Consider the following 19,976-nt stretch of genomic DNA (forward strand, 5'->3'; position numbering starts at 1 on the left):
TGTAGCTATACATTTAATTGGAAAAAAAAGAAAGAGGTTTGAGCTGCAAGAACAAAGCATGATATTGAAAGTTACTGCTTACACAATCATGAAGCTATTGAACTCTCTTTGAAGATGATGCAAAGCTAGTAAGAAAAAATAGGAGCTTATACAGTGGCCGGTATGTAGATGGTTGTAAAAGTGTATGGAGATAACTTACCTTCCTAGTTCTTGCGACGTAGCAAATGCAGTAGTCATATGTTTTCACTAAAGCCTAATAATTGAAGTTCTCACTGTAGTTCCGACTGACATGCAAGGAAACAGTTAGATCCGTTTCAAATAAACTGAAAAATCCTCGGATTCACTAATGCCTAATAATCGAAGCTGTCACTGTAGTTCCTGCAGATCGATTTTTATTCACTAAATCAAACCAAAAGCTTTACACCTACTAATTTCCGCCCCTACAAATCCTGAGAGAGCAACATTACACCTACTAATTTCCACCACTACTATCCAGATCTGAGATTGAGAGAGAGCAGTAGTACCTCGCGTCCACAGGAAGGGCTCCAACAACGTGCGGCCATGAAACCCAAGATGCACCGGCGTCGTGGAGGCAGCTTCGCCCTGCTTGCTGGAGTGGATGTTGCAGGCTACCGGCGTCGCGGACTCGCAGAGAAGGTGGCCAGCGACGTGGACTCGCGTAGAGGCGGCCAGCGGTGCGGACGCATGGGAGGCGGCCAGCAGTGCGGAGACATAGGTGGCGGCGGCGGGGCGGGCGGCCTAGCGGTGGGGCGGACATCCGGGCCTGAGCAGCCAGCGGAGACGAGGCACGGCGACGGGCGCGGCAACAGGTGTTCGGCGGTGTTTGAGCAAGGGCAGGGCAAGGTGCCGGTGCAGGCGCGAGGGTGCGGCGGCGTGGGCTATCGCAGGAAGGCAGGCGCGGGTGAAGATGATTGCGCATCATGGGCGAGCGGCAGGCTACGGTGATTCCTTTTCATCCGGGACTACGGTGATTGCGAGATGACTGCCATGAAGGAAAGTTTCACGGTCCCAACTGGCGGTGCGGAAAGTTTCACGGGATGGCGTCAATTTCACGGGGTGGCGTCAGGATCACAAGGGAGGCACACGGACGAACCAAAACCAATGTCGCACCAAAAGATGTCCACGTTTTGTTCTTTTTAGTTGTAGAAGATTTCTTGCTTTTCCTCCTCCTCTCTAATATTTATATACTATAGCAAAAGTTCCCGTGCATTGCCACAGGAGAGACAAATAATTTTTAGTTACCTCATTTTGGTTCCTACCTAGTCTAGCAAAAAATAGATTTAATATTATTATGGTTACGTGTCCCACATGTGTGAACATCTTTGCTGAAAGGCCGAGAAAGATATGAGTTTTCTTAGCGCACAATACCCTTTGTTTTATTTATGTCTCACTTGGTTGAGCTCCCTCAAGTCGCCATGTGATACTAATATCAACCAAACAACCAAAATAAAATCAAACTGATTACACATCCTATTTGGATTTAAATGTGGCCCATTAAAAATATTTAGGACTTCTAAGTCTAAACGAAACAACCAGCATACGTGGCTTAGCAGCAACACATAGTGTTCCTACCTCAAACTCACCGGCTTGTTGGTTAGCTAGGTCATGAGGGACAGTAACCATATCACCAAACCGCTCATCTAAAGTATTGAGCCAGTAGAAGATTTTGGACTTAATTCGACCAGCAAAGTTGTTGATTGATATATCACAGGAGATGCCAAAGCGGTTGCTCACATATTGAAGGACTGGAACTCTTGCATGTGGAATGAACTGCATGTATCCAGTAACACCTGAATAAATAAAAGCAATAACACCAAGTGTAAATGAGAGAGTTTTATAATAGTTATTGAGATACACCAATAGTTATTGAGATACACCAACGATGGTTCGTATCATAGTGAATCAAGCAACAATGGAACAAAAATATCACTCTTTTGCGGTTTTGCCAGAAAATCTAGGATAGAACAAGTATATCATGATGGTTAAAGTTATTTCATGGATGCTGAATGTGCAATATACCATAAATATTTATCTATCTTGGGAGCAATATAACAAAGATTACCTCGGCTTAGTAAAGCTTTCCTAACTTCTCTCAAGGCACTCTGCTTCTTTTTCTTGTTTATAGGGAGGTTTGAATCATTCCAGAGCTGAACTGATAGAGCTAAGTCCCCTGATTTTGAGTAAAGATCTGATACAAAGGACCCAAAAGGTATCGAACATTTCCTGTCATTAAGATTACTGATGCATTGGTTAAGAATAGTACAAAGCGGGGGAAAAAATTTCTCAGCTTATTAACTCCATCATTTGCTGTTTGTCCAGCTCCATTCTAGAAATACAGACACCTACTACTGCAGCAGCTATCCCAGTACAGTAAGGGTAAGGATCGTACAGAGTTATAGCATGACAAAACAAACTGTTGCCTACTGCCATAGCTACTCGTATAATAGCAATGCCAACATAGGCTACAGTACTTGCAGCAGGAATATCATTGTTTGCCACATTTCATGCAATTAAACCTACCCTTTTTAGAATTACGAATTTGATAGGCCGTGTTTCCATATTAGTATTGTCCAAACTATTCAGATGAACATGATCTGAACTTCACTTGAACAATGCTTACCACATATAGATTTTACTCTTTACTGTGTCGACGAATAACACAACAGAGATTGAGATATTAACTTCCACATATATATTCTACTGTGAATAATTGAATTTCTTTCAATAATCTACCATGGAAATCCACTATACAACATGCACATGCAGGGAAAAACATTTATCTTCTATACTGCATGCAAGTATGCTCAAGCTACAGTGTCAAAAGTGACATCATTGCACCTTAACTATATCAGGGTTATAGGTGTGAGTGTAAACACAATCGAGAAGGTTTCAGTTGTAACAGAAAAAAATATAAGTTACCTGGCAAAGATGCAAGAGAATGGTACAATTTTCCAGCTCCTGAATTGTGGATAGTCACTTGCTTCTATCATCCTCTACTGGTTTGGTTAGTGCAAGGATGTCCTTGATACACTTGTTCAGCACAATATTTTCATGAACAGAATCAACCATGCTGAAATCCTGCGGCCGTCAAGTAACATGTATTTAACTAAAAACAAGGAACAGAAATTGATGTCGCTTGGACAAGAGAAGGTTATTGGAAGATATAACCAAATTGCAGGAGACAGCGTAAGAACAGAAAATGCGAGCCAGACAAAACGAAGACGAATCTAGAGGGAATCGGAGAGGATGTTACCGTTCTTCGTCATCTCGTTGAGGAAAGGCAGCAGGCGCCGGTACCCAAACGAGCGCGGGTCACGGACGAGCTTGGACCGCGCGAGCACCTGATCCAGCGGGGAACCAAGGCAGATATCAGATGCTGAAATCACAGAGAGGCAATGCATGCAGGCACCAGACGAATCGAGAAATGAGCACCCGACTTACCAGCTTGCGGTCAAGGTCGTCCGCGCCCGCCACCGCAGCCGACGCGGCCTCCGGAGGCGAGGCGTGCTCTCGATAGATCCAGGCTTCACGGGTGCGACGCACTCGGGGGAGGTGTCGAGGGAGCCGGCGACGGGCGGGACAACGCGGCGGAGGTGGAGGTCCTTACATAGATGGCGTCGACACCGCTGTGGAGGAGGAGCAGCAGGGAATCGCAGGGGAAGGCAGACCGAGGGAGCGACGGGTGCGGGATTGCAGGCGTGGCAGACGGATGAACCAAAACAAATATCGCATCAAAAAATATCCACGTTTTGTTTTTTTAGTTGTAGGAGATTATTTTTGTTTACCAAAAGACACACCATGCAATCAGTCTCCTTTAATTTGGAACTGCCTTATTTATGTTTTTTTACAACTGACCGAACTTCGAGCACTATGAAAATAAAAGCTCTGCATCCATCCTTAGTCCTTATACCATCACTATCGGAAACCGGCACTTTGCCGAGTGCTGGAAGCTTTGCCGAGTATATTTTATCGGGCACTCGGCAAAGACGGTTTTGCCGAGTGTTTTTTTCGGCACTCGGTAAAAATGGCTTTGCCGAGTGTTTTTTTTTTTTTTGTACTCGGCAAAGATGTATTTTGCCGAGTGCCATTTTTCGGCACTCGGCAAAATGCGTCTTTGCCGAGTGCCTTTTTTCTGGCACTCGGCAAAGATGTATTTTGCCGAGTGCCATTTTTTGGCACTCGGCAAAATATGTCTTTGCCGAGTGCCTTTTTTGGCACTCGGCAAAGAGGCATTTTGCCGAGTGCCATTTTTTTGGCACTCGGCAAAATGCCTCTTTGCCGAGTGCCTTTTTTTGGCACTCGGTAAAGAGGCATTTTGCCGTGTGCATTTTTTTTTTGGCCCTCGGCAAATTATTTTTTCAAAGCAATTTTTGAGGCCCGAAATGAATTCAAATGAAAAACTTTTCAACTACAAAGTTGCATAACTTCTCAAGATCTACAAAGTTTATTTTGGTCATTTCTTCATTTGATAAAACGACAATAATGTTGTTCATAAAATCTACATCTCTCTCATATGTCTCATATTAGTTTCATGAAAGTAGAAGAGGGATATATAAGATTTGTGAATAATGTTATTACCACTATGTCGGATGAACAAATGACCAAAATAAACTTTGTGGATCTTGAGAAGTTATGAAATTTTGTAGTTGGCAACATTTTGATTTGAAATCATCTTGTCATGCAAAAACGGCGTTTGAATTTGAAAATTTTAAAATTTTAAAATTTGAATTTTTCAAAAGACCTCGGATGGAAAAACTTCCTAAACAAAAATTGTAGATCTCCAAAAGTTATGAAACTATGTAGTTGACAACTTTTTGATTTGAAATTATCTTATCATGCAAAACTACGTTTGAATCTCTCAAATTTAAAATTCGAATTTTTCAAACGACCTCTGATGGAAAAACTTCTTAAATGAAAATTGTAGATCTCGAAAAGTTATGAAACTTTATAGTTGACCACTTTTTTATTTGAATTCGTTTAGGGCCTCAAACAAGCAATTTACTCTCGGTTTTGTATAATATATGAGGATAGATAACGGAATTTAGACACAAGTGACAGTGTAGTGCAGTGGTAGAGCAGCAGGCACGGGAGGGAGAGGTCGTAAGTTCGACTCCCATCGGCCGCGTTAGCCGCGAATTTTGCGCAAAAAATGCAGCAACTTCGATGGCCGGTGGCGCTGGACAGACGGGCGCTGGCCGGTGGCGGCCTTCCCCGAAAAAAAAATTTTGCTATTATTTTTGGGTTTTTTGCATTTTCATTTTGCCGAGTGTAAATCTTTGCCGAGTGCTTTTCCGGCACTCGGCAAAGGCTTTGCCGAGTGCCCGACAAAAAGCACTCGACAAAGGCTTCTTTGCCGATTAATTCTTTGCCGAGTGCCCTTTGCCGAGTGTGGGCTTTGCCGAGTGCTGTAGACACTCGACAAAGTGCCGGTTTCCAGTAGTGCATCTAATACATATGATCACGTGCTCAGCAAGTGTGGCAGAGCCGCCCAAGTTACGATGATTCACACACACTTATCATTATCTTAAAGACTTCTGACCAATATGCGTAGGACTCACACAACTCTGTAGTTTGTCGGGTGTCCTTGTGGATCCCGAATCATCCACTTTTCACATCCGATCAGGATCATTACATAAGACATTGCAGTATTACAACAGTTGATACAAATATGATACATCAGAGTAAAAGAGCGGAAGTATTACATACCATAAGTTTACAAACCATTTATTTAAGTTTTACAAACTATAAGTTTTTGTCTTCTCGAATGAAATAGAGTAGCATGACTAACATGACATTATTCATTACAAGATATCATCCTGCCCAAGGATGAAAGTACACACATCTACTGTTGGCCATCATCTTCCAGAAGCGACATACAACAAGGGCAAAAGCCTACCTGCTGTTATGGTTCACTTGCAACAGGGGTTAAAAAACCCTAAGTACTGAATTGTACTCCGCAAGACTTACCCGACGAAAAGAAAAAAAAACTCCAAGGGTATGCAGGCTCGAGGGATACAAGATAAGTTTTAGCAAGAATCAAAATTACCATTTGCGGAAAAGCTTACTAAAAAGGATCCTTACTTTCAACATTTTAGCTCAACGTTAATTTCATTATTAGTATCCAATTTGCAACTGTTCTAAATCAATTCACTTCTTTAACCAACATATCTCATGTCATAAGTATCATAGTTTCATTGATAAACTATGATGTACGGTCAGAGGGTCGTGTCTCCATAACCGAGGAGCAACGACGATTCGAACCGATTAAAACCTAGCTGGGGATTCCCAACCACACGATATATGCATGTCCTGGACCTACATATATCAACCTTCACTCGGATCCTCCAAAACATGAACTAGATCGCACCACCCAGGAGCATAGTACTCAACCTCCCTGCCCCGTCCCGGACGGTTATCTTGCAAGGTGGGTACACGCTACTCCTGCCATCTCTCCACTCCCAGTGTGCGTTATCAAGTTCGCATAATGGAATCGCCAAGGTATCAGGCTTACCGGAGTATGTGGCTAGTACTACAAAGTCTCAACCACACACAGGCCTACAACGAACGGTCCTCAATCGACACAGGAGGAAGCACTACATGGAGACTCCATTCTTGATGCAAGCCACACGTCCGGTCTCAATTTAACATTATCATAACCATGGTATTCACAACCCATAACCAGAGTTGAGAAGAGCAAGGTAAACATGTTTCTCTCGAATGATGAAACCATTATTCGACTTCTAGAAGCTAAGCAGGGCTAAGCATCTCTAGCCTATAACTATTAAAGCGTAACAAGGAAAGTATTGAAATATCAAGGTAGGCATGCAGCAATTGGTACTTCAACCAATTCCTATACCACTTAATGCACACATTATAGGACTCGAATTATAAAAGCATTTGTAAATACAAGGAATAGTTTGGATGCTTCGGGGCTTGCCTTGGTTAGTAGAGGTGTTAAGTTCTTCCGATGAACCACAAATGTCGAACCCAACTTCCACCGATGGCTGTTCTTCCGCTGGGATTTGATCAACAGCAACCTCCTCTCCTTCGGTTACTACACGTAGATAATAATGCATGCTCAACATAAAGGAGTGCTTGAGATGATGCATGACAATGCATTAGTGATAGCATAACAAGCTTAATTAACTTGAATACAACTTTCCTTCATGGTACTATTCAAGTTGATTAGCAAAAAAAATAGTTTTAGTTATTATTATTATTATTATCACTAAGTTGATTATGATCATAACAAGAAAGTGATTAAGTTGCCAAGGAACATCAAAGGGGTTAGTGTTCCAAGGTCCACAATAAATCCCAAAATCACATCAAAGTTAATTAAGGGTTTATATAAATCATATTGATATTTATTAATTAAGAAAGGCATTTTATCACATTTAAATTAAGTGACAATTTATTTTCATCAAAACAGTACCAAACTTTTTGTGAATATAGGTCTAAGCATATTAAGCATACACAAAAAATTTCATGATTAAAGGATAATTATTTTAGCCTATAAAAATCATGGAAGATGCATTTATTAATTAAAATAGGTAATTTTAAAGCACGCAAAAATTATTGATTTTCATCATTTCATATTTTTACTACATATAGCACATCATAATAGAGCTACACAAAAAATTTCAAAATTTTATCACACTTCTATATTTTTCTACGAATTAAGCAAAATTCAACACTATTTAACATTTTCTGAAATTCAAAAATGATAAAAATCCATTTTACACCCACGAACAGCCAGCCATACTGGCTGACATGTGGGACTGGGTCAAACCCGACCCACCCCGACTTTGACCGTGGGCGTGCCGGCGGGTAAGCCGCGCAACTCGCCGGCGGCGGAAAGGGCACCCACGTGACCACTAGGACCAGACGAACCTATCTAGGGGCTTAAATGGGAGGCTAGGGTTACGGAGAGGACTCACCGGCGACCATGGCGGCTCGGCGGATCCCGGCACGGCGGCGCAGCGGCGGTCCGGCCGTAACGGGCCTATTCCGGCCTATCTAGCATTCCCTATAGCACAAAAGAGCTCACCCAGGCTTGTTCAGCTGCTAAGGCAAGGAGAAGACGGAGCCGAGGTGCGTTGCCGTCAGTGATGGTGGACGCAGTGGCGTGAACCGAGCATGACGATGACGTTCCGGTGCGTCCTGCGCGGTAGAGGTAAAACGAGCGAGTCGATCACGATCTAGCATCAAGGCGAAGCTATCGCAACGAACGGGAGGTCCAACGGCAACACCAACCTTAACCCATGCAATTCTAGTCCACTCCTTGCGTGTTCAAATCCCTAGAACTAAGCAGGATCAAACCAAGACAAGTCCTTAGGCTGTCTCCAACGGGAGACCCATTGCAGAACCTAAATCCAAAATAGGTCTCCAACATAATACTTATAGCCTCCAACAGAGTACCTATGTGGAAGACCTATTTTGGGTGCCAGGAGAGGCATAACCTAAATCTGAGTATCCTCTCTCCTAGAGACCCATTTGCAGAAAGGGTTATCTTTTGGGTCTTGTCGTTGGAGAAGATAAAAAATAGGTATTGAACTCTTTGCCTGTAGCGCTACCCAAATGACGAATGGGTCTTGTATTTTGGGTCGCGGTTGTTGAAGACAGTCTTGGGGCCATCACACTAAGTCAAGTCCTTATGTCATTGCACACTAGCAATAGGTCCTTAAGTGAGGAAATGCAAACCTAGCTAGAAGAACAGATCGAGACAAAACCATTTATACCTGTTGCAAGGAATGTAAGTTTTTTTTGAAAGGCAATGGGGGGACGATTTGTCCCCACCTGATCAATTACCACAGATCCCAGGAAAACCTGGTGGGTGGAGGGGCATTAGCCCAGTTTTGGCATGGTGCCAAATTACAAATGAGGTGAAAGGGAGAACAAAACAACTTAGTTACATGAGACTAATGGATCTCCAGAAATTAGATAAGTCGGTGGATCTTCTTGGCAATCAGCATTGCCAATCAATAGCAGTCGCTTTGCAAGTGGCCATTAACCTGTCCCATATTCCAGCTGCGGTTTGGTCTGTGCAAGGCTGTGAGTTTACTACTGACTTGAAGATCTTGCCCTTATCCTCTTATGACATGATTTTGGGTATAGATTGGCTCTCAAGGTTCAGTCCCATGCAAATCCACTGGGCCCAGCGTTGGATTTCCATTCCCTATAAGAATACTACTGCTGTGTTGATTGGTGATGCTCCTGATCTTCCTGTCGGCTCTGTTATTCAGTTAAGTCTCATACAGGAGGTCTCTGTGTCTGTCCATGGCGTATCTGATTATCCTGAGATACAGGCCCTATTGTCAGACTTTGCACACCTCTTTCTGCCGGCAACTGAGCTGCCCTTGAGGAGAGCTTGTGATCATTCTATCCCTCCGATACCCGGGGCACAACCTGTTTTCGTGCGGCCATATCGTTATGCTCCTCTTCTGAAGACCGAGATCGAGAAACAGGTGTCTGATATGCTGCAGCAAGGAATTATTCAGCCCAGCTCGAGTTCTTTTGCCTCCCCTGTGTTGCTCGTTAGGAAGAAGGACAATAGCTGGAGATTTTGCGTCGATTACCGACAGCTCAATGCCATCACAGTTAAGGGCAAGTTTCCGGTTCCTATAATTGAAGAATTGTTTGATGAGTTATCTAGTGCAGCGTATTTCACTACATTGGACATACAAGCTGGATTTCATCGAGTCCGCATGAAAGAGGGTGAGGAGTTCAAGACTGCTTTCCAAACGCATTTCGGTCAGTTTGAATTCCGAGTCATGTCCTTCGGGTTAACTGGGCCCCCCGGGACATTTCAGGGTGCAATGAACACAACGCTTGCTCCTTGTCAACGGCAGTTCGTTCTTGTCTTCTTCGACGATATTTTGATCTACTGTCCTTCTCTTGAGCAACATATTCACCATTTGCGCACAGTGTTTGAGCTGTTGGCTAAGGACAACTGGAAATTGAAATTGACTAAGTGTTCGTTTGCACAAACTCGGATATCTTACTTGGGCCACACTATCAGTGCTGCCGGTGTTGGTACTGACCCGGCCAAGTTGGAGGCCATTGCCACATGGCCGTCACCCACTTCAGTTAAGGAGTTACGGTGGTTCTTGGGTCTTGCCGGCTACTATCGCCGTTTTGTGCGAAACTTTGGATGCATTTCCAAGCCTCTGACCAACCTATTGAAGAAGAACACAATGTTTATTTGGACACCAGACCATGAATCAGCTTTCTCGGCTCTCAAATATGCTCTCTGTCAGTCGCCAGTTCTGGCCTTACCTAATTTCGCTAAGCTGTTCACCATCGAGACTGATGCGTCCGATTCTGGTGTGGGTGCCGTCTTAATGCAGGAAGGTCACCCATTGGCATTTTTCAGCAAGGCTCTTGGGCCCAAGACTCGTGGACTTTCTACCTATGAAAAGGAGTATATGGCGATTCTTCTAACTGTGCAACAATGGCGTTCTTATTTGCAGTTCCAAGAGTTCATTATTATCACGGATCAGCGTAGTCTCACTCAGCTTGGTGACCAACGTCTGCACACTCATTGGCAACAGCGTGTTTTTTCTAAACTGCTTGGGCTACAGTACCTTATTGTCTACCGTCCTGATTCTGACAACCGAGCTGCGGACGTCATGTCTCGCCACCCGGCCCCACCTGCTGTTTGTGCCACCATATCTGCGGTTGTGCCAACCTGGGTGAATGCGGTAATCACCAGCTATCGTGATGACTCCGTCTCCAGGGCTATGCTGTCCAAGCTCGCTGTGGATCCCTCATCTGTACCTCAGTATTCCTTAAACTCCGGGTTATTACGTTACCGTAACAGGATTTGGGTTGGTGCTGATTCCTCACTCCAGCGTCGTTTGATAGAAGAGTTCCACAGCAGCGCCTGGGGAGGACATTCAGGGGTACCTGTGACATATATGCGGTTGAAACAATGCTTTGCTTGGTCTGGGATGAAAATTGCGGTCAAAGAATTTGTTCAGTCTTGCTTGATCTGCCAACAGTCTAAGGCTGATTGATCAAAAGCTCCTGGGCTCTTGCAACCAATTCCAGTACCAGATTCGGCTTGGCAAGTGATTTCGATGGATTTTGTTGAAGGGCTGCCACTGTCCAATTCTTACAATTGTGTGCTGGTTGTCATGGACCTTCTCACCAAGTTTGGTCACTTCATCCCCCTCCATCATCCTTTCACTGCGGTATCGGTGGCCAAATCCTTCTTCCATAATGTATACCGTTTACATGGGCTTCCAGGTGCTATCATCTCGGATCACGACAAAATATTCACCAGTCATTTCTGGATTGAATTGTTCAAGTTGGCTGATGTTACACTGTGCCGCAGTACTGCTTATCATCCGCAGTCGGATGGCCAAATGGAGCGACTCAACCAGTGTCTGGAGACATACCTCCGCTGTTTTGTTCACGCTGCACCCAGTAAGTGGAGTCACTGGTTATCGTCTGCTGAATTCTGGTACAACACTTACACATTCCGCCATCGGTCGGTCTCCGTTTGAAGCTTTGTACGGCTATCCACCTCGTTTGTTGGCAATTGATCCCTCTGCTGCACAACACCCGGAGGTTCACACTTGGGTTTCTGATCGTGGCTGGTTGGACCAGTTGCTGCAGCAGCATCTACACCATGCCAAGCAACGCATGAAGAAGCAGGCGACGTTCGGAGCGGAGTTTCGCCATGGGAGACTTGGTTTCCTTGAAGCTACAACCATATGTGTAGACTTCGCTGGCCCCAAGATCACACCAGAAACTGGCGTTCAGGTTCTTCGGTCCTTTCCACATCACGGATCGTGTTGGTTCAGTGGCCTACCGCCTAGAGTTGCCAGCACATGCCTCCATTCACCCGGTGTTCCACGTTTCCCAGTTGAAGAAGGCCGTGGGGACGAAGCATCAGGTAATCCCGACTATGCCTGCTGATTTTGCACTGCATTTGGCTCCTGAATAGATCCTGCAGTCCCGCCTCGTCCATCGCGGCAACAACCAAGTTCAGCAGGTGCTGGTCAAATGGAACAACCTGCCATCGGAGCTCGCCACCTGGGAAGACTTTGAAGCGCTCAAGCAGGAGTTTCCCCGTGCAACTGCTTGGGGTCAAGCAGTGCCTCAAGGGAGGGGGAATGTCAGCAGCTCGCCACCCTTATCTGCTGAAGAGACTGAGAATCCTGAAGGCGGAGAAGAAGCAATGGGCCGGCCCAGGATGACGAGGCCCAGAAGGGCGAACCTGTGATACATCGACAACGAGTGGGCCGCCTAGGTGTTTGCGTACGCGAATTGGGGCAGCTGGCCTCTGTAATACTCAAGGCACAGACCGAGAGACAGGACATGTTTGTAATGACCAACTCTTATACCTAATCGAAGAACTCCGCCGTCCTCGCATCCCTGTTCTTCTTCTTCCTCTCCACGCCGAGCTCCTCTTCTCCTTCCCAATCCGAACTACCTACTGCTATCTCACACCAAACCATGTCATATGTAAACTATTCTTACTAGTATAATGCCCGTGCTAACGTTACGGTGACATTTGGTAATGCAAATCACACGACAAAAAATGGTTTACCTACACAATACTTAGTTTTAAAAGATCTTGATCCAAAATTACTACAGGACAGCCAGCGCTTTACCAAAGAGCTTTATTATTAGGGATTCAATGATATCACTATTGACACAAAATTGAAAACAATATTCAGTCTTTGACATAGACATATTGGCCAAACATGCACGTTCATGCACAACTTCATTTTGCTCCACTCCAAACTTCTCAATTCTTGAGCTTTGTAGCTATCAGCCTTCCTGCTGATCATGGGCGATCGATGCCACCAATGAGCGATTAGGTTGTACTTGCACGTATCAACAAAAGAAAAAGAAATAAACTCACGAGCGGTTAGACTCGAGCATGCTACAGATTTTGTTTCTACTTCTACCGAATCCCCTCCAAGCATGCTACAGCTTTGGCTTCCTCCACGTCCCAGCAATGTTACAACATTATTCAGTTGTATACATACAAGCATGTACATATGTACTGTAAGCTAGAATTTGTTTGCACTCCATAATTGTAGAAAGAAAATTCCAAGATGCCATTTAAAACACTAACAATTTATTCAATCACACACTCCGGTGATCCAATAACCAATTGATATCATTATCAGAAAAAAATTGATATACCATAAAAAATCAATCTACCAACAAGAGTCAAGTCCAGCAAAAATATGGTTAATTGATATGCATGAGGTGGTTCAGGTGGACTTCAAGCTCAAATTGGAAGAGCCCTCCTCAAATATTGTTCACCTGTCTAATATTTATATGCATGAGATTCATGCTATGTCCGGTTCATGTGCAATGGCCTTTGCAGTGATGTGATGTGTGCATCCACAATAAAACATGTTGAAAAGAGTTAGAATACCAAAGATCGGAATAGCAATATCCTGGTGTCTTGGTGGGCCTTCCAATGTTAATGCTGTTCAGTAAGGGGTTCCAGATGTCTTGCAAGCAACTGTGTAAAAAGAAACCGGAAAGCCTTTTAGCTTTGACAGAAGCACATGACGCAATAAGAACAAGTGAGAGACCATAAACCTTCAGAATCTCTGACGGTCAAAATCGACCTAACCACGTAAAAACACCTCTCGACAGGGGTCTTCCACATTCCTGACGGCACGTGAATAGCGTCTGCCTTGGCTGCTACACCCTTAAGCCTGAAAGCTTCGTAGTAATGTGCCATGAAGCTATCGATAATACGCCGAAGATCATCGTCACTGGCATGTGCATTGAGTGCAGCCCTCAGTTCATTTATCCGCTTAATGTGATCATCTTGCCATCGAGCATAGTCCATGTCAAATACCAAAGCAGCTAGAAATACGGATAACAGCTTAGTTCAGGATACTGTCCAGTGTGATCTAAACATTTGACACACACAAAAAAAATAGTAAATTACCATTTTCACCAGTTGAATGAGGCTGGTCTCCCGGAGTAGGAATAATTTAAAATGCCCCGAACAAGTAGCAAAATGTTGAAAAAACAGTTTGTTCAACAGGAACTGTAGATTTTGTCGAATCCAAAGAACACAAGATGAGTACATGACGATCATACCTGTTGGTGAGCACGCTGGAGCTCCTGCTCCAACTGGCTAAGGTTCAGCCTGCTATTCTCAAGTCAACAATTTTCTGAAATACAACTTGGCATACCAAAGGCAACTCTAACAAAATCAGCCAATTAATATTCTTGACAACAAAAAGACAAGTAGATGTGAGGCAAGAGGTAGGCGTCAGTTAACTGATAAGCTAAATAGACAGGTATAATAATCAAAATGGTTAACTGATCAGTCTGAAAAATAGCTAAGAAAAAAATATGTTTAAAAGGTCTCATACAAAACCTTAAATTCAAAACTTGTGTAAATGAAAGTATACATTGTTCTTCATTCCTGAACTTCCTGACAAGAAAAAGACAAGCAGGTAATGGCAGATAAGCTAAAGTACAAGGACATATGACATATATCAGTATAATGACTGACCGATTAAATTATTGCATCAAGCTTCATAAGACAAGAGAAAGATGTAGTAAATCTTCACATATAACTGATAGGTATATATTTGGACAGAGGAGATTTGCAGAGTGTTCTATAGTTCAATCAGATTCTTCTTTTACCATGCGATAAATCGTAAAAGTAGTTAAAAAATATCCAAGCGCGATCTAGTACCTTTTGTACACATATCAAATGAAACAGGGCATGTTTTAAGAAACAGGGCTGAGGCATTGGTTTTCAGCTACATTATTATGCGGCGTAAGAATATTAACAGGTGCATCAACATCACCACACCGATCTGCATGTAATGAGCCATACACCCACAACAAATGTACACAAAACATAGATATGAAGCATAATAAGAGAGATCTCTGCCAGTATCACAACAAAAATCAGAACTATATATAACTGACTGAAACTAATCCAATCAGTCAAATCAGCGCCCCAAAATAAATACAGAGGGCAACCTGAACATTGCATCCAGTCCACACAAATTGAAGCGAACTCGCTTCACTAACCAAGCACCACCCCCTTGACGCATCTAAACACTTGGCACTGTAATAGAACCGACCAAATCATAAGAACGTAAGTACAAAAACAATCACCGAAGTGATCAAATTCCTGTACTTAAGCTCCCATAATCCCGGTAGTCCGGAAATCACGAAGGATTTCAACCAACTCTCGACATACAAACCAAGACCGTAGTGATTCAACACAACACATCATTCGTTCCAACATTTCACAAGTAGCATTCGGATTACATCCATCAGAGTTCAAATAAAATATTACAAACCAAGTTCAAATTTGCGAAAGCAACATAGTTTAGTACATAACTTCATAGTTTCAAATACATTGCCGGACCTTAGTCATGTCCCATAAAAGCATCTTCAGGTATGAGAACTAGAAGAGACCGCGCCCAACGGTCTAGTCTTCATCCCCAGCCGGGAGAAGGCAATACTTGCAGCAACCAAAGTAGAACTGGTCATCTGCAACAGGTGGGAGATAAACCCTGAATACGAGAAGGTACTCAACTAGACTTACCTGACAAAACCAGAAATAAAAGACACCAAGGGTCATGCAAGGCTTATGAGGTGGGCTAGCTGGACACAGTTGTATAAAAGAGCTTATGAATATAGTAACCAATTTAAACTTTGCATCAAGTTTATCATCATTTACCTGTCCACTAGATTTGCACCTATACTAGAGCACTCACTTATTAGGAGCAAACAATATTAACCATAGCAGGTATAATAAGGCTATCATCATCATATCATCATTTCCGAACCATTATGTTATTTAGTGTATCTACTTTGGAGATAAGCCCGTCAAGTTCTCACTAACCGGGAGAGACGGCGACTCGAATCGAATTACAACTCAGCTGAGGGGGTATTCCTAACTCTCACCCTGGCATACTTTGCAAGGGTAGCCGTGGGTCACCTTCGGGACAGCTCAGGAATCAAATTCGCGGGTTCAATCAGTGCCAGCACTCTTAGGGATTACCCTTCTGCCAGGACGATCAGGACTTTTAAATCACATGCCCTTGGACTCACGCCTACGGCTCCCTTCCGAGGCGTACTTTATACTTATCGACTCCCGGCCTGAGGTGAGCTACTCGGCTTCGTGGTCGGTCTTCGGACACGGCCAACTAAGAGAGAGGCATGCGTTCAACATGAACAGAAAAGGCTCCAAGATTTAGTCCTTAAGCGACACAGATGGAGTCACTGCAAACCGGCAAGCCTCCGCTCGGTCTTCATTTCAAATTAAGACAGGTTCTTTTCCACGATAGCAAATATAGCCAATCGTGCCATATGTATGTCCCTATATCTCGCAGGTGATAGGAAATCACCCGACTTCTACCGCATTTAAGCAGGGTTAAGCACTATATGAACCTGAGCTACATAGGATCCAGGGTATCAATATCTGGACAAGGATTAGATAATCAATGCAGCAAATGTTTGCATCCAACACCTAAACTTAATGCAACAATATATATATATATGTAACAATAATACTTTAACTGCATTTCGGAAATTAGGAGGCTTAATATGCTCCGGGGCTTGCCTTTCACAAAGTTGCATGGACGGTGATCCGGGCACTCAACGGCGACCTCGTCTGGCACCTCTCCCGTGGGCTGCACCTCCTGAACCTCCGGTGTTGGCTGCTGCTGCTCCCCGCTCGGTTCCTCGAATTCCAACACTGTCACATCTTCTGGTACATCTATTGCATGCCGATGCACAAGATAAATATCATAGATGCATAAGGAATGACATGATGCTCATGATAAATGGATCACAGTAAGTGTTTAACGAAACATCACTGGACACTCGTTTACCGATTAAGAATAGCTCTATTCAAATCACTTTAAAACATGTATCTAACTTAACTTGAAGAATGAGATCTACTTACCTAACTTGCATAACCTAAGATAAAGGTGCTCATCTTCAGTTAAAGGCCTAACACCTAGGAACATTACCACAAGCTTAGGAAATAGTAAAGGCATACTTAAATCAAAGTTAAGGTTTTACATGCAACGAGTAGTTCCTTAATTCAATCATAACCAGAGTTCTATAAATTCAAATGACATGCAAGAGGACATTCTGGAAAGCTTATAAAATTCTCTACAAATCATTTGTAAACATCAAAGCATGATTCTTACGTTAACCAAATCGAATTAAGATAAACATAGAATCTGTCCAGAAATGACAGGTTTACTAAATTAATTATTTAGTGATGATGCAAAAGCATAATTGGACCAAACCAAGTTTACCAACTTGTTGCACATACCAGAGGAACATCAGAAAGTATAGTGCCAACTTCTAAATAAATTATTTAATGCCCTTTTCTAATTTATTTAGTTAATTAGGTGATTAAAGCAATATATAGTAAAACTATTCAGAAAAATGTACAAAAATTACAGTAGCTATCTCATGCTTCACATAGACTACCATAAAAATTTCAAAGCCATTGGGCAAGCAGAACTTACTATATCCAAAATAACAGATGGCAGTGCTATTTCTAGCATAATTAGGAAACCCTAATGAAAAGTGTCAAGCAATAGATTTCATATTTTTTCTAGCATCATTCTAGCATAAGAATAGCACTCACCAAATTTTACCTTTACTGAATCTATAGAAAAATTATGAAAATTCACACAAGATCCATCCATGCAAACAAGAGAATTTCCTAACTCCTACATACCGTGTCCAAAATGTATGAAAATTTAACTACAAGCTATTCATGATATGAGCAGTACACCATAAAAATTTTATGCCATTTGGAGCTACATAGAAAAAGATATAATTACCCCTATTTCCTTCATGATTAAAAGAGATAATTAGCAACTCCATTTTTCATAACAGAACATGGCATAAATTATATTTTTAATATAAACTAGACATTATCATGAACTCAACAAAATTGGAACCACATCATTTGGATCTACCAACTAGGAGATACATATTTTTGAAAATATACACAAATCTATGAAAAAGAATAAACAAAACAAAAATGAAAACCTAACCCTACTGCTGGGCCGGCCCGGAAAAGCTCGGCGGCCCGCGACGCATGCGCTGGCGCAGCCCAGAACTCAACGTGGCCCAGGACAGGCTCCCGCCTCCGCTCAGCGACTGATAAAGGGGCCCCGCGAGTCAGTGAGTCAGACAGGGGAGGAAGAAAGGACGGCGGCGCAACTCGTCGCCGGTGATAGCTCCGGCGAGGCCAGCGGTGCCAACATGTTCGCCTCACCTACGCACACCTAGGGGTACCATCTATTGCAGTGATTACAACAGCTAGAGGGGGTGGCGACGGCCATGGCGGTGCACGACCACGGTTTGGCCGGCTCCGGCGAGGCCCGACCCCGTAGGGTGCGGCTTGTGACAGAACCGACCAATTATATGAAATTAAGTAAGAAAATCATCCACTAGAGCAGACGATTTATCCAACTTAAGCTCGTATAACCCGGTAGTCCGTGAAATCACGAAGGATTTCAAACCAACTCGTGTCCCAGCCATGATCGTAGTAAGTTTAGCGGTCACCATCACATATTACATAAAAGTTCGCGGTCTCAGATACATCAGAGTTTAAACATAGTTATTACAAACCAGTTCGAATAAAAGTAGCGGAAGTCATTTGTTCAAACCACACACACACTCACGCGGAGTTTAAATACAGTGCCAGCGGATGATCATCTCCAACAAAAGCATTAGATGAGACGTAAGGAATGACCATGCCCATGGTCCTAAGCATCACCCATCGCAGGATAAAGGCAGTTGATACAGTAGCCATAGTACATCTGCCCATCTGCAACAAGTGGGAATAAAACCCTGAGTACGAGAAGGTACTCAGCCAGACTTACCCGACATAACCGAAAATAATTGACACCAAGGATTATGAAGGGCTTTATAGTAGGGTAGCTGACTCTTTTGCAGAAAGAAGCATTTTTAGCATTTCAAGAACCTTTCTAAAAGCATTATTGCCAAGTTAATTATTATTAACCTGTCAACTAGATTTGCACCTATACTAGAGTAAACATGTGATTAAGCAGATAATGATAACCAATGATCATTAAGCAACTTCCATACTGTCATATTCACTATAACTGTCCAAGTGTTCCATAACATTTACTACGATGAAGTAACTCAAGTCAAGTGCTCACTATCCAGGAGCGATGGCGATTTGAATCGATTCCTAACCAGCTGGTGATTTATTCCTTACACAAACCTCACTCACCCGCTAAAGTGAGATATTGATCACCGAGTCAACTTTCAAGGAATCTCGAGTTTGCCAGGAACCACATGTACCCGGGGGCCGACCGACTGCACTTTGGTCTTATCATCCCGCCCCCGTGTCCTACCACACCTGCTCCGATACAGTGCGTTGCGGGCAATCTACTCGGCCCGAAAAAGCTCCCAGCATCGCGGTCGGAAGGTACTTTATCCGGCCAGCTAAATATAAGGCATGCGTTCAACATGACTCGAGGCCCAACAACGGTCGGTCCTTAATCGACACAGACGAAAACACTATAGTCCAAAACTCTGCAAGTCTCCGTCCGGTCTCAACTTCATTTAACACTTAGTTATACCATGACTTCATAGTCATCCAAGCAGATCCAGGTAACCACCTATAGCTCGCAGGTGACAGGAAATCACCCGACTTCTACCGGTCTAAGCCAGCTAAGCATTGACTCGACTGCGGATACCAGGGTAACAAGGATATAGTATAACAAAGGTAAGCAAGGTATAATGCAGCAACGGTTGCAAACAACTCCTGAACGTAATGCATCAATTTAAAGTAAAGTATTTAATTAAATAATTGCAAACTGGGAGAAAATGCTCCGGGGCTTGCCTCTCTCGAAGGAGCTCGGACGGTGATCGGGGCACTCCGGAAGTTCCTCAACGTCCTCCTCGTCGACTTCTGGCACTTCCTGCTGCTGCACCTCGAG

The 19,976-nt window shown here is 43.3% G+C and overlaps 2 long non-coding RNA genes across 2 annotated transcripts; both read right to left on the bottom strand.

The window, feature by feature from the left end:
- Positions 1-1,725: 1,725 nt before the first annotated feature.
- LOC136519713 (uncharacterized) lies at positions 1,726-3,355 on the bottom strand. Its single transcript, XR_010775026.1, has 3 exons — positions 3,275-3,355; positions 2,941-3,099; positions 1,726-1,811 (listed from the first exon to the last, which is right to left on the bottom strand). It is a non-coding gene; the product is annotated as an uncharacterized lncRNA (long non-coding RNA).
- A 9,848-nt stretch (positions 3,356-13,203) lies between these two features.
- On the bottom strand, positions 13,204-14,615 carry LOC136524841 (uncharacterized). Its single transcript, XR_010776209.1, has 3 exons — positions 14,104-14,615; positions 13,591-13,910; positions 13,204-13,510 (listed from the first exon to the last, which is right to left on the bottom strand). It is a non-coding gene; the product is annotated as an uncharacterized lncRNA (long non-coding RNA).
- Between the last annotated feature and the right edge of the window lie 5,361 nt (positions 14,616-19,976).

Source organism: Miscanthus floridulus, chromosome 18 (genome assembly GCF_019320115.1).
Source record: "Miscanthus floridulus cultivar M001 chromosome 18, ASM1932011v1, whole genome shotgun sequence".
NCBI lineage: Eukaryota > Viridiplantae > Streptophyta > Magnoliopsida > Poales > Poaceae > Miscanthus > Miscanthus floridulus.